Genomic DNA, 16,566 nt, shown 5'->3' with positions numbered 1-16,566 from the left:
TATTTTACAAATATTTTCAGTTATCTAATTTTAAATAATTTAAAAACTTACAACTATTATATACAAATAAAAATTGGAGTTCAAACTTACAAAAACTACTAGTTAACAGATAACTTTGTGGAACCAAAAATTCTTATGGCTAGCTTTACATATCCAAAGAATTGGGCTGTGGACTGTGGTTGAATAATTAATTGCGATTTTTTAGCTAAAACCGATCATCGATGCCTTTTATTGAATATCTCTATTATGATCCATGCCAACTATATAAAAAAATGTGAGAACTCAAAACCCAATTACAATTCAGAAAAAAAAATCACAAAGGTTTCAACAATTTTAAAGATAATTAATAGACTTTTATTGACTAGAACTAACATTTTGGAAGGGGTAAACGTCGAGTGGGTCAAACAAGGCATAACACTAATACTTGATCAAACGATTCAATTATATATATACTAGGAAACTTCACGGCCCTAGAGAATTGATCAAAAAACTAAGTTTAAGTGATTCTAGAGGAAACAAGATTTAGATTGAGAATATATATTTTGTTGATTTATCAATTACCTTGAAAAGATTATGATGTTGTTAGACGTAAAACTGAAAACATCTTTGCTATTGTTCGTAGCAACTTGAGAGACGTATTTTTTAAACGGAGATTAACAAATTTTTCATATTTTTCTAAAAGTATACAGTTATTAATTATAATTTATGAACATATATTTACACTTTATATAACCTTTTAAAGGATTGTAAAGTTGTTGTTTTTGTATGTTTAAGTACGATAAGTGGTTGTATTTACTTTTTTTTTCAAACCTAAACCATCGGTTAATGGTGTACAGGCCATGGTTCCTTTCTCTTAAGGTTAGTTTTTTTAGAATGACCTTAATCTTTAATGGTTTCGTATGCCGACATTCTTGTAAATGACTAATATTCATCAGTGTACCTCTGCACCTCCAAGTGATGCCATTAATAGAGTTTTTTTAGAGTTGTGGACAATTGGAAATAACTAAAGAAAAAGAAGATTCGAAGAAAGTTATAAATTTGCAACCAATAATCTAAATAGTTCTTTTCTTTTCGATTTCATATAATTTCTAGCCCTTTCACACCTTCTATAGTGCATGAAATGTTTCCAGCGCTTCACACCTTCAATAGTCCATGAAACATAGTTTGGTTAACCAAGAAGTATTTGCTGCCCATACTGCATGTCATACATTTAGAGCATTTAGCAACCATGTCATGTTAGACTAAAGTTTTACAAGTAAACCAAAAGAGGAGTAGAATAAACACACCAAATCGTGTCTTGATTGGGCTGAAGTTGATGACAAAAGTAATACAATTCCTTGGGTGTTGTGCAGAGTAGTTCGTTGCGTTGTAACAGATGACTTGATCCTAAACTCATAGTCATATTCTTTATCTCTTGTTGTAAAGATTAGGATCCCAAATCAACGAGTGCAGCTCCAGATTGAATAATTAGGTATTTACGTTTTTTTTTTTTTTCATATATTTGCGATTCTGGGAAATCTCTTTTTGGTAGTGGTCTACCCTTATAACAATTAGTAGTGGGGGAGCCACCTTTTTGGTTTTGGAAGTGAGTTGTCTCCTAGATGCTAGTATTTAAAACCTTTTTGTTTTCTATGAAAGGTATGTTTATTGTTTGATGAAAACTTTGTAAGAGAGACCTATCCTCTTGAAATATACGATTCTTTTCTGTTATTGTTTCATTGAATTATTGATGGTGGGCAAGAGAAAAATACTCTCAATAAACCATGGAGAGTCTCGACTTAATTCAACAGTTCTAATAATTCCATAAAATGTCAATCACAATTTATGCTTTTGGAAAAACGAAAGTTTTAGGATTAGGAGATATTTTCACTTATATCTGAACCCAACTGAGACAAAATTATATTGTCAGCCATTGATATAATCACTCTGTTACAAAGAAATGTTAAAAATGAGTAATGATTATTTTACAAGCGATAAGTATTTGGTTGAAAAATAACCAACTCTATTTATGTAATACATCAAATCTTGATCGTATACACTCTCTTAAGTTCATCATAAGATGTGAATACATGAAAAGCTCAAAAGTATTCTACGAATATGCAGGTATCTAGGGAGTGTAGGATTAAAAGTACATTGTTGATGCAAAAAGAAACGAAAGCAGGATCACATTGCAGGGTCTTTTTTGTCATTATCCCTTAATTTTATGTTTTATCAGCAAATTATGTAAAATAAATATTACCTCAAGAATATAGTGCAAATTTGAAGACTGGGAATCCATTTATCTTTGTATATTGGTACATCCATTCAAGCTTGCATAGAAACAAAACAGTACAAGTAAAACGAAATTATAAACAATTTTAAACTCAAAAAATGATTGTTAGTATATTTATATTCTCTCTTTTTTGTTGTATTAGATTCTTATACCTTTTAAAACATATAAATTGTTCTCGTTTAATATATTACTTGACATGAATAATCAAAAATACTTATGATATGTTACTTTAACTTTTCTTCTATTGTCTCCGATAAAAAATGGGACATTGCAATGTAAAATAGTCAAACTATTGTACAATAAACAATAGCTAGTTGATTAAAAACCTTTCAACATTTGAGTTTTTAAAGATTAATTAACACACGAACTTACCTGCCTCTTTGTAGCCCGTTTACATGAGTATCTTGACATTTCAACTGTTACATTGCTACAAACAGAAAAAAAAACCCCAGAAGAAACTATAATAAGATATGTTGAATAAAAAGTAAGAGAAAACAATTATAAATTAATGATAACCCTAATGCAGGGCAAATTCCTACGTATTTAAATCATGGTCTAGCTTCTCGAACGTCTTGTTAAATGTATGTGTGTTCTATTTAATTTCTATTTAAAGATAGTTGAAAGCACATGTAGGCTTACTTAAAAGCTATCTGATTTCCTTTTTATACTTCCTTGTTGTGTTAGTTGGCCAAATTCAAGCAAAAAGGAAACCAACTGTGTAATTACCTTTGGAATCAATGAGAACTGAGAAGTAGCAGTAACAACACTTTTCATAAGTGTTTTTGGTGCTTGACAGTTAAAAGAAACTTTAGGTATAGTCGAAATCTTCTGTGGGTATCCCATTGTTTGACAATTTATGTACTACATCTTACCTGAGACTTCCATCATCCCCTTCACTGTTGCATTAGGTTTTTGCACACAACGAAGATGAAATAAGACTTGGTTGTAGCATTTCATCGACCACTTGGTGTGCATCATCAAGCTTGTCACAAATTAACAAGATATACTATCATCTATTTTCATTAATCTCAATATCAAATCCAAAGCTCCAAGTCTATAAAAAAAAATCAAGATAGACGTAGATTGGCATGAAGCTAGTCAACAAAAGCTACAGGAACAAACTATTAAAACTACTAAATGATAGATCGTTTTTACCTTCAAGTAGATGCGTGTAAGAACATGAGAGTGGAAGGCTATGAGATTTTACAACCACGTAATCACATAATTGTCAACCTGAAGAAGAAGAAGAGGGATTAACAACAAAATCAAAGAGAAAAAGAAGAAGACAGATCTCGTCATCAACGTGGTCTCCTCACCTCCAAATTAACAAATTGAAACACACGAGTACCTGAAATAAGAAGACGGTTAAGCAGCATATGAATACGAAGAAGAATCATTAAGATTAATGATGCTTCCAAAGAAATCAGGTAACAATATGTTGACCATCGCCTTGCTTGGTTCAACTGAGGACAAATAAAGAGATTTTTTTTAAATTTGATGAAGAGCATATGCCGATAATGAAATCAGTAAAGGCATAAGATGTAAGAAGAAGGTGTATGATGATATGCCGATTTTTGCAATTAAACAACGAGAAGTCTATATGTCGATGCTTATATAGGTCTTTAGAGAGAGAAAGAGGAAGACAGAAGACACCAGCATTAATGCGAAGCTTTATTTTCGAGTCGGTGTAGAAAATAGAGAAAAACATGGAGAGATATTCGCTAGAGTGACTTAGCAATCGATCATGGCAACTGGAAAAGCTAGAAGCAGCTGGTGGCAAGGCTAAGAGCAAACCCACCAGGGAAGTCTTCTATGGGAAAGCGACCAGTTTTCAATTGGTTAAAGAGGTGAGAAAGGCAGCCAAGCTCCATCCACATCCACAGAATATGTTAAAAATAGCCGCCCAAAACACTCTTAATGGAGGAGGAAGCAGATCAAGGACGTGGACATAAATCGAACTCTTTCACTTATAGGTAATGATATATATATATATATATATATATATATATATATATATATATATATATATATATATATATATATATATATATATATATATATATATATATATAGGGTTAGGTTATATTGTTTCTAATACATATTGTGTGCCAGAATACACAGATCAGGATCACCGGATGGAATAGAATCAAAGGTCATGATATGATGGTCTATGATATTAAAATAGGATAACATTTACCATATAATCACACTAATTTCAATGTAAGGGTATTTTAGTCAATTAACCTATATTAAAAAAGGAAATTTTTGTATTTTTAGAGATAATTAATTCTTTTATTTTAAAAACTCTGAATATTTTAAATTAATTTAAATTTAAAAATCTGATTTTATTCTGTCAGAATGATAGAATGCCAACCATAAACTAGTAAATATTTTTTTCGATTTTATTATGTCAGAATGATAGAATGTCAACCATGAACTAGTAAATATATTTCCGATTTTATTCTGTCAGAATGACATAATGCCAATCATAAACTACTAAATACATTTTTAAAAAAAATACACAAAATCGATTCTTAAACTAATAATATACCAAATAATTACATTTTATGATTGTGATTCATTGAATAATAACAACATTCTAAAAAAATAACAAGTGTAATTCTTAAAAAAATAACAACAATCTTAATTACATTGTATGAGTGTGATCATTCTTTAATGCATTCTTTAAGCCTTTACCATGAGGTCTTTAAGCCATTTTTCAAGCCATTTCTATCACAAATTTATTTCAAAATATTTTGTAGTGATATACTTGTAACAACTGCACATTAAACATATAAACAATTAACTACAATTCTATCAGAATACAACAATAAATATTCTTACAGAATAAATTATTCTTGTAGAATGGTTTTGAATATTCTATCAGAATCGCTATTTTACACCTGTTTATTGTTTTTTACATTCTAAATCCAAACTTAATGACATTCATACTAACATGAAAACAAGCCTTGAGCAAGCTATATTTACAGATTTCAAAAACATATTGCAATGTGTGTTTATTAAAAAACTATTCACAAATATCATATAAATCAATCATATCCTACTCCATTCACAACATTCTATGTAGAAAAAGAATCAATGAATAATAACAAAGACTTACATGTGCATCATTAAAAGATATGTCAACATCTTCCCAATGTCGGATGCAATCGTGGGTTTACTTCAAGTTTTCTCTGCTCCTCTCACAAACAGGTATAAAAGTCTACATATTTCTCCAATTCAGGCTTTTAGTGAGTCAACTTTCTTTTTGTTTCAGATTTACTCATGCCTCAAACCTCGTGATAATGCTACTTTGTAAAGGCCTCATATTCACATGCTTTGAATAATGTTCCAACAATGTAACCCCTTATATAGTGCACTCATTGTCACTCTCATTTGTTGAGGACTTTTCACAAACACTTTAAAGGCAGAATTTTGAAGACCAAATTCTGAAGGTATACCTACAATATACAAGATCAACAACAGAAATAAGTTGACAAACATTTTATTATAAAAGATTTGGAATCGGGTTAACTTTATTTGGGAAATTACATCAAGCCTAACATGTTCAAGTTAATTATTGAGTACAAGCTAAAGATGCAAGAAAAATTGAACCTGATAATTAATAGAAACTTGAAAAGCAAGAAAAATGTTTAGACACCTGAGAAAAGTCCATTAAGTTCATATGACTGATATAACCCCAAACCCTAGAAAAGTCCAGGAAGTTCCTACGTCTTCAGTTAACGATAAGAATGATTGAGCAATGATAAGATTTGAAATCTAGTTTGATGTAGCAGCGATTCCACCACAAACACCTCGGAATCTTAATGGGTATATCTCGGAATTGATTATAGTTTTGTTCCTCAAAAGGGTTTTTTGTAGATTTTGAAAAGATTGAATGATTGATACGAGTTATGGAGTTAAAGATTAGTTAGTTTGACTAGAAAAGTCAATAACAAGTATGGTTTTTACCTTATCAGTTTGTGAAGCACAAAATCCACAATCAGAACCCTTTAAACATCTTATACAGCTCCAGGTAGCAGAAGGTCTGGCGGAAGTGAAAGTCGGGTAGGTAATGTTACCGAAGAGGGAGGACTCCACCGCGCTAACAGGCGGTGAATGTGATGTTGTCTCATGAAACACGGCGGAAAGAAACCCTAACGAGAGCACACAAGCGAACCCCTTCCTCTTCAAGATTCGTGTTGAAGTTATCTCTAATCAAACATCCATCGATGTTCAAACTGAAACGAAAATCTGGAAGATGAAGGCTGACTCAAAACGAAAATCTGGAAGATTCATGTTGAAGTTATCTCTAATAAAAAATTCTCGATGGTTGCTAAAGAAGGCTGCAAAAAAGAAAGAGATATGCTAGCGTTGGAACAGAACAATATGCACGTCCATAAACGAGAACACAAATGACTAGGTCAAATATATTACTTTATTTCCTTAATTGCAAGATTTAAATTAAATGATTTCCTTAATTATATTTCCTTAATTATTCATAACTTGTGGATTTGAGGCAGAGGTCTCAATCGACTGTCTTATTCATCTTAATTATTCATAACTTGTATATGACATGCAATCGTAGTTGTACCAGGGAGGATCGTGGTATAAATTATCGACACTAGTTATCAAAACACTTTCACTGTATGTACTTGCTCATCGCGGTATGATACGTAGAAGTGATAACATCTAAGGAAAAACATAAAGCACTAGAACAGTTACAAGGAGTACATTCTTGGACACACTAGGAGAACATTGTCGAACACATTAGGAGTACATTGTCGAACACACTAGGAGTACGTCATCGTATACACAGACGTTTCTTTCAAATCGGCCAAAACTTTGTTTAGTAAAGAGTTCGTTACTATCATTTGTCATGAATTGGTGTGGTCCTCACCATACTAAGTTCATATGTTTCTATCGCCTCAACCGTCTCACGAAACCTTTGTCATTCGTATCGACAGTTTGGCCTAAACCTCAGTTTTGTCTTTCGTATTCTAAACCACTAAGTACTCGTATGAAGACTACTTTGTCCTCCGAAGCCTTGCGACCGTATGTTCCACAGACCATCACGAACTACCATTCGTCCAGCAGACCAAGTTCGAGCACAAAGGCTAAGGACGAATACAACCCACTTATCACTATTCATCGTATACGCGAGGGTGGTATATGATTATGATTACGCAGATTTAGTATGTGTGTTTCCGCCCTATCTCATGTTCCTTGTTTGGTTGTGGGCCTGGGGTAGAGTCGCACATCCGACACTCTTACTAATCCTAATTATATGCGACTTGTACACATGAGGTAATGATAGATGGACTGAGTATGAGTCCTATCATGAACACTAGGGAAAAAATTTCAGGTCTACGAGTGGGTATTCTACAAATAAGAGGAGCGCAACCCCAGTAGTACTATAAGAAAGCTAATTTCGGGACGAAATTCCATCAAATGGGGGGATGATGTGACAAGTTGGAAAAAAAATTGCTTTGAAAGCTGTATCAGTCAACTCAACTGAGTGTCAGACTCATCTCTAATAAGTTCTAGCCTTGTTAAAGGTCATTCTAAGGAGTTTTAGCCTAGCACACTTAAGGAATAAGTGTTAGGAAGTACCCGCTAGAGACATTGTGCAACATTCGAGCCTTAATCCTCATCAAAAGGAGTTCACGGCCACAACACTTGAGTTTACGACCATAAACTCAAGGTGGGCTGTAAACTCCCTCCTTATAGTCTCATATCCTTCAAATTTTCTTCATTTTTTCACTTTCAAACTCAAGAACTTCCATTTCTCTCTCAAGTCTCATCGAGTTCATCATCATAGATCATCCAAAATTTAAGTTTTCTTCCTTTGATTTGTTAATACATCTCTTTATCTAGTAACACCCACATTATTCATCCATAAAAATATCCATTTTAACTAGATCTTCAATTCTTCAAATTTCAACAAGAACACCAAGAACACAAACTAGTATTTTGGTCCAAAATCAACCCTTTCAAGCCTCTATATCGTAAGTACTCTATCCTTAGCTTGTTTTCTAGTTGAAACACCTAATTTGAACCTTGAAATCTTCAAGAATGCAAGAACAAAAGGAGTTTACAGCCAAGCAATCTCCCTTGGCCATAAACCCCTATAATTGTGCCATTTTAGCCACAAACCCTTCTAAAGTCCAAGCCTTTGACTGTGAAACCTTAATGGATGTTGTAGGACCTTAAAACACACACTTTGGCACATTTACCCATGAGTTTACAGCTGTAAACTCCCTTGGCCGTAAACTCCATGGGTGGCCGTGAACGCTCCCTTGATCAATCACATGTAATTCAACACTTCACTTCAAGTGCTTCCTAGTCCCTAAAGGTGTTTCCTAGCATGTTAGTTTCCTTAAACACTATTTTTACGTCAATATATGGCATTATATGTCATTTAGGACTCGTTGAGTCTTGGGACTTCATTTGTGGAACTTCTCATCCTTACACACACATTCGTTTGAATCACCCACATCAGGTGAGTTCATACCCCGTAATTAATCTTTTAAATTGTTTTAAATGTATTTAAAGGGGGGAATACAAGTTGAAAACAATGATAATTGTGTTAATGTTTGTTATAAATATCTTTCAAAAGATTGATTATGTCTTTTATAAGTCGTCAAAACATTTCAAAATCTTTTTTCAAGTTATGATACTTTATAGTTTAACAAAACTCCAATTTTAAAGTACGACCATAACTTATTAGTAAAATGAGTCTTTTCAAGAACAGTTCAAGTACATACTAGTTGACTATAACAGGTATAGTTTAGGGGTTTAGTTCATGCTATAACAAGTACAGAGATAAACATGAGATAACAAGTACAGAGGTAAACATGCGATAACAAGTATAGAGAGGAACATACTATAACAAGTACCGAGAAAAACACGTTAATATATCTTTCCGGGTTTGCGTTGACACTAGTACGATTTCACGTACCATGGTTAGCAGATTCGAGGTGATAAAACTTAATAATATATCTTTCCGGGTTTGCGTTGACACTAGTACGATTTCACGTACTAGGGTTAGCAGACACGAGGTGATAAAACTTAATAATATATCTTTCTGGGTTTGCGTTGACACCAGTACGATTTCACGTACCATGATTAGTAGGAATGAGGTGATAGTTATATCCAATCTAAGTTATTTGTAACAGGTAAATCTGTGAAGTACCCGACGATAATAAACAAGATACATAACGTATTCGTAACATGAACATTCAGTAGAAAGGGACCTATAATGCTAACCTTATGATTCCTCAATGTTTACAGCAAGAGATATATATTAATAGGATCTAAAAGGTAATAGGATGTGTGCTTTCCGCTTCATTTCATGTTCCTTGTTTGGTTGTGGGCTTAGAGCAGATTCACCCAACCTATTATCCATTCCGTATACATTAAGTCATCATAAAGGGTACCAGGTATGAGTCATGTCATAAGATAGTAACTCAATGCACACTTTTCTAGTACGAGGCATACTTTTCAAATATAACTTTTGATATAAAAAACTAGAAACTTACCAATAAAGGGTTAATCCATTTTGTTAAACCAGTATAACTTAAAGGGCCTTAGGTGGTTAATCTTATAATACCTTAGTTTATACATCAAGGTTATATATAATTAATATATGATAGGTAGTTGGAGCAGATTCACACAATTAACTATTTGTTCGATATTAGATTATATATAGCTAGTATAAACTAAGTGATTATAGAAGGAATCACTGTGGTCACCATTTTTATTATAAGAAATAAGGGTTTTCTTAAAGAATCGTTTCATCAAATATAAGGAAACTATTACAGTTAACTCCGTGAGTACCAAGGTAATACACCAAGGTTATATACAACAAGGATCTAGCAACCAACAGGATGTGTGTCATCTGCCTCATTCTGTGTTCCTTGTTTGGTTGTCGGCTTAGGGCAGGTACACACAATCGATTGTTTGTTTACTCTGAGTATTATATAACTTGTATCCATTTAGTACTCATAGAAAGGATTTAGAATCATTTTTACTTATCTAACATCAACGCGGGAAATATAGGATTTTCTGGAGGAACAAGCAAACTTTTCTAAACAAAACTTACAACTTACTACATCTTACTAAACTTTCTACAACTTACTTCATCACTAAAATCTTATGAACTCACCAGCTTAATTTCTGATCAACTGTTTCAAAATAACTTCTATTCTTAGGTAGCTAGTAGACAGGTACTCGCATTGGGAATTCAAAAGATGGAGCAGTATAGCTTCAAGACTTGTTTTGTTATTTGCTTATGTATTCTATGTTTTGTGAACATATACTTTGTAAACACTTTCTTTCTAATGAAATGGTTGTTTATTACTTTGATTACTATGATGCATGTCTTGTGATACTAAACATAACGTCCTCCATCCCAGAACGTTGCCGTTGTTCCGGTTTTGGGTTGTGACAGTCCACATAAATCGTATGTGATTATATTCATATAATCACATGTGATTATAGGTATTTAATCACATATGATTAATTTGGATAAAGATATGTTTTCGCGTTCTTGGTTCAATATTTGTTATTGTGTATATAGTTACATGTGATTGTATGTATTTAATAATATATCATTTAAATATAAAAGATTTGTTTTTTCCAATAAAATCATATGTGATTAGAAACATATAAGCACATCTAATTAAATGTATTTAATCACATATGATTTATGTGGCTAAGATTCTTTTTCACGTTCTCGATTCAACAATTGTTTTTTTCCACTTTAGTTACATAGTTACATGTGATTGTATGTATTTAATAATATATGATTTAAATATAAAAGATTTGTTTTTTCCAATAAAATCATATGTGATTAGAAACATATAATCACACCTAATCAAATGTATTTAATCACATATGATTAAAGTGGAAAAAAACAATTGTTGAATCGAGAACACGAAAAAGAATCTTAGCCACATAAATCATATGTGATGAGATACACATAATCACATGTTATTAGGGTATATAAACAAGATTCGTTAAAACAAATCTTTTCCAAATAAATCACATATGATTAAATACATATAATCCCATGCGATTAAATTATATGTGATTAGATACATATAATCACTTGTGATTATATTTATTTAATCACATATGCTTAATTTGACGAAGAACAATTATTAAATCGAGAACGTGACAATGAATCTTCTCCACAAAAAACTTATTTGATTGGATACATACAATCACATGTGATTATATGTATAATCACATGTGATTATATGTATGTAATCATATACAATTTATGTGGACAATATTTATTTCTCATTTTCGATTCAATAGTTGGTCTCGTATATCTAATATGTGATTATGTGTATTTAATCGCCCATGACCCACCAACACAACTACACTCCTACTTTCACCACCCATCACCACCACACGACCACCACCCGTTATCTACAACCATTAACACTACATGTTACTAAAAACATATAATGGCATATATCATGTATGATTATATGTACTATTTTATATGTATTTAATTACAGAAATCACACGTGATTACATACATATAATCACGTATGATTATATGTATATAATCACACATGATTTGTATAAACAAGATTCGTTAAAACAAATATTTTCCAAATAAATCACATATGATTAAATACTATAAATGCATGCAATTAAATCATATGCGATTAGATACATATAATCAATGTGATTAGATTTCTTTTAATCACGTATGATTAAATTTAACAAAGAACAATTATTGAATAGAGAACGTGACAGTGAATCTTATGCACAAAAATCATATGTGATTGGATTTATATAATCACATATAATTATATATTTAATCAAACATGTGGATAATATTTATTTTCGTGGTTTAATTATATGCAATTAAATCATATGCGATTAGATACATATAATCACATATAATTAGGTTTTTAAAACACATATGATTAAATTTAGCAAAGAATAATTATTAAATCAAGAACATGACATTGAATCTTCTCCACAAAAATCATATTTGATTGGATTTATATAATCAAATATGATTATATATTTAATCAAACATGTGGATAATATTTATTTTCGTGGTTTCGATTCAATAATTGGTCTTATGTATTTTATTACATGTGATTATATATATATATATATATATATATATATATATATATATATATATATATATATATATATTTAATCACATATGATTTGTTTGGATAAGATTTGTTTTCACATCCTTGATTAAATTGTAGTTTGAGTGTACATAATCACATGTGATTATATGTATCTAATCAAATATGATCTGTATATACAATATTCTTTTTTCTAAATAAAATCACATGTGATTAGATACATATAATCATACGTTATTAATTGTATTTAATCATATGTGATTACATTTATTTAATCACATATGATTAAAATGAAAAAAGAACACTTATTGAATCGAGAACGCAAAAATGGATCTTGTCCAGATAAATCATATGCGGTTCGATATATATAATCAAATGTGATTATAAGTATCCAATCACTTGTTTACTTATATATATTTAATCACATATGATTTATTGGGACAATATTTGTTTTCGTGTTCTCAGTTTAATAACGTTCTCAACTATTTAATCATATGTGGTTATAGGTAGTTAATCATATGATTTATGTGTACAAAAGTTGTTTTCACATTTTCGGTTTAATAATGTTCTCGTCTATTTAATCATATATGATTATATATATATATATATATATATATATATATATATATATATATATATATATATATATATATATATATTAAATCACATATGACTTATGTGGAAAATATTCGCTTTCGTGTTTTCAGTTGAATACTTTTTCATGTGTATTTAATCACATATGATTAAAATGGATAAAGAACAATTATTAAAACAAAAACGCGAAGATGAATCTTGTCTAGATAATACAAGAACACTTACAAAAATGAATATGTATATATCATATAAGATTCACATGTGATTTTATATTTGAAGATTCATATGTGAAGTTCATTAAAAAAATTAATAAAAATTAATGAAGAACACTCGCACAAAAGGCATGTGTGTATATAGACGGATTTCATATGTGATTCACTTGTGGTTTACATGTGAATTATATGTAGTTCATACGTAATTCATTTGTGGTTTACATGTGAATCACATGTAATTTAAATATGATTCACTTGTGATTTACATGTGAATCACATGTAATTCATATGCAATTCACTTGTGATTTACATGTGAATCACATGTAATTCATATATGATTCACTTGTGATTTAAATGTAAATCACATGTTATTTACATGTAAATCACATGTTATTTACAAATTACATGTGATTTACAAGTAAATCACATGTAATTCATATGCGATTCGTTTGTGATTTACAAGTGAATCCCATGTAATTGGGATTTACATGTGAATCACATGTAATTAATATGCGATTCGTTTGTGATTTACATGTGAATCACATGTAATTCATATGTAATTCACTTGTGATTTACATGTGAATAACATGTAATTCATATATGATTCACATGTAGTTCATATATGATTCAATTACTAAATCGAGAATGTGATAATGAATCTTTTCCACATATATCATATGTGATTCAATAGTTAATCTTGTGTATTTAAATACATATAATCACATAAATCATATGCAATTATATGTATTTACTTAAATAAATCATATGTGATTAAATGTATATAATCACATGTGATTATATGTATCTAATCACATATTACTTATATAAACAAAATTCCTTTTCGATTTTTCGATTCAATAATTTTCTCATGTATTTAATAACATGTGATTATATGTTTAATCACATATGATTAATTTGGACAAAGAACAACTTTTGAATCAAGAACGCAAAAACAAATTTTGCACACATAAATCATATGTGATTTTATACATATAATCACATATGATTAAATACACGAGAACAAATATTGAATCCAAAATGCAAAACGTATAGTGTTCATATAAATCATATATAATTAAATACATATAATCTAATCATATGTGATTAAATAATAAGAAATAACTATTGAATCGAGAAAACAAAAATGAATATTGTCCTCATAAATCACATGTGATTATATGTATTTAATCACATATGCTTATATTTACAATATTAATTTTCACGTTTTCAACTTAGTATTGGTCTCAATAATTTTTTTTAATATTTAATCAAAGGTGATTATATATATTTAATTATTAATGATTTATGTAGGCATGTTCTTGTAATTTCTTCCCGTGTGTTTAATCATATATGATTTATATTGATAATATTTATTTTCACGTTCTCAATTTAATAGTTGATACTTTGTATTTATTTATATGTGATTATATGTATTTTAATCACATATGATTTTGTGGACAATATTTATTTTCATGTTTCCGATTCAAGAATGTATTATATTTTTACTAGTTATTAATACATGTTACATTCACATTTATATAAAAATGTTTATCATATTTTTAGTATAGCTTATTCTTTACTTAACGAAATAGTATATAAAATTTTCATAATATTCACGCATTATTTATATATTACTAATTATATTATTTACATATGATTTAATGTGTTATTTATATATAAATAATCAATAATTTTTATTAATTAATTAAAAGGTATTTTTAACTGTGCTTTAGATAGTTTGAAAACAACTTACATTATAAACTTTATATAATCTACACTAATTATGTCTTGTAGGAAAAACGATGGTGCCTTATAGATATTAAAATATATAGCATATACCAAGATTATAACAAAATCAATAATGATGTGCCTTTATTCTGCATACTCTTATTTAATTCATAGGCGAATGCCCGTGCGTTGCGCAGAAGTATCTATGTAGCTGAAATCTTTACAAATATATGTTTTTTTAGTATAACAATAATGTTCTTGTTAAATTTGATATAATAATCATATATTAAGTTGATATAATATATTGATTATTTTGAATTATATTATATGATAATATATACATCTATTTAAACTGTATAATCTCAATCTTTTGAATAACTTTTACCTACGAATTACTCATAAATAAAATTAAATATAATACATGGTTTAATGTTATTTATAGTTGTTATTGTTAATTCATTTTTAAAAATTTATTTGCTTAACATTTTAATTTCTATCATTATAATTATTTAAAACATCAAACAATTTTTTTTTATTTTATAGGTAACAATATAATCATTTATATAGAGTTATTTTTAACTATTATTATAGTAAGTTATTTTAAGCTACTTATTTGAAATCTTTTAACGACTATAAAAATATCTTTAGGAAATATTTTAGTTAAATTGACATTACAATTTAATTTTTTCATTTAACACTACAATTTGTTACTTTTAACTATTCACAAAATATTCTTTGGATTTTTTAAGTGAAACTGAAATTTATATTGAAGTTGACCTTGTAATGTTATGTTTAAATTAACAATTTATGTATTTTGTCCAAAATATTCAAAAGTTGTCGCTTTAAACTAATAATGGTTTGCATACAACAATATATTAAATCTAATAAATTAAGTATAATATGTTAAAAGTTAAAGACATAACTTTATAAGTAGAAGTAAAAATATTATTTTAATATTGAAATTTAGTTTATTTATAAGTACATTTTAGGTTTGATACTTATTTAACCTTATTAACCAACTTATGATCACTATTAGAAAAACACTACAATTTATAAATTTTAACTATTTACAAAATTTTCTTTGGGTTGTTTACGTTGAACAAAAATTTATATTTAAATTCATCCTATAAGGTTATAATTAAATTAACAATTTAAGTATTTTATACAAATTATTCAAAATTTATAGCTTTAAAACGATAATAGGTTACATACAACAACATATTAGACATAATAAATTAAATATAATATGTTAAAAGTTTAAAATATAAGTTTATAAGTTGAAGAAAATATATTCTTTTATTATTGAAATTTTAGATTTGCTATTTATTTAAACTTGTTTTCAAAATATCCTACAAGTAAATCCATTTCTTCTTTGCCGTTAAAAAGCGAAAAAAAAAAAAAAAAAAAATTCGATACTATATTTCTAAGAAGAAAGTGAGAAAAGTAGAGACAAATAGAAAGAACTAGCTGAAAGAATCGCATACAGTTGTAATTGCAGTTCCGGCTTACACAATAGAGAGTTCTGGCATAGACAGTAGAGAGATTGAGAGCACCGACGAAGTGATCATTAGCTTATTTGTCTGGGATGTAGTTTGATGATGGCCAATGAAAGCACCTCAAGAAACCTCTAATG

General features: G+C 29.3%; 1 long non-coding RNA gene across 3 annotated transcripts; it reads right to left on the bottom strand.

Moving 5' to 3' along the window:
* Positions 1–914: 914 nt before the first annotated feature.
* On the bottom strand, positions 915–4,221 carry LOC145033792 (uncharacterized). 3 transcript variants are annotated; one of them, XR_013677714.1, is made up of 5 exons: positions 4,071–4,221; positions 3,589–3,620; positions 3,428–3,505; positions 1,287–3,326; positions 915–1,195 (listed from the first exon to the last, which is right to left on the bottom strand). It is a non-coding gene; the product is annotated as an uncharacterized LOC145033792 (long non-coding RNA). The 3 variants fall into 3 exon arrangements; XR_013677707.1 differs by having other exon boundaries at positions 3,589–4,221; XR_013677710.1 differs by lacking the exon at positions 3,589–3,620 and having other exon boundaries at positions 3,621–4,221.
* Positions 4,222–16,566: the final 12,345 nt, after the last annotated feature.

The sequence above is a fragment of the Lactuca saligna genome, chromosome 1 (assembly GCF_052625555.1).
Source record: "Lactuca saligna cultivar CGN05327 chromosome 1, ASM5262555v1, whole genome shotgun sequence".
NCBI classification, from domain to species: Eukaryota; Viridiplantae; Streptophyta; class Magnoliopsida; order Asterales; family Asteraceae; genus Lactuca; species Lactuca saligna.
The sequence above is the reverse complement of the archived record's forward strand: the minus strand, read 5'-3'. Positions and strand labels throughout refer to the sequence as shown.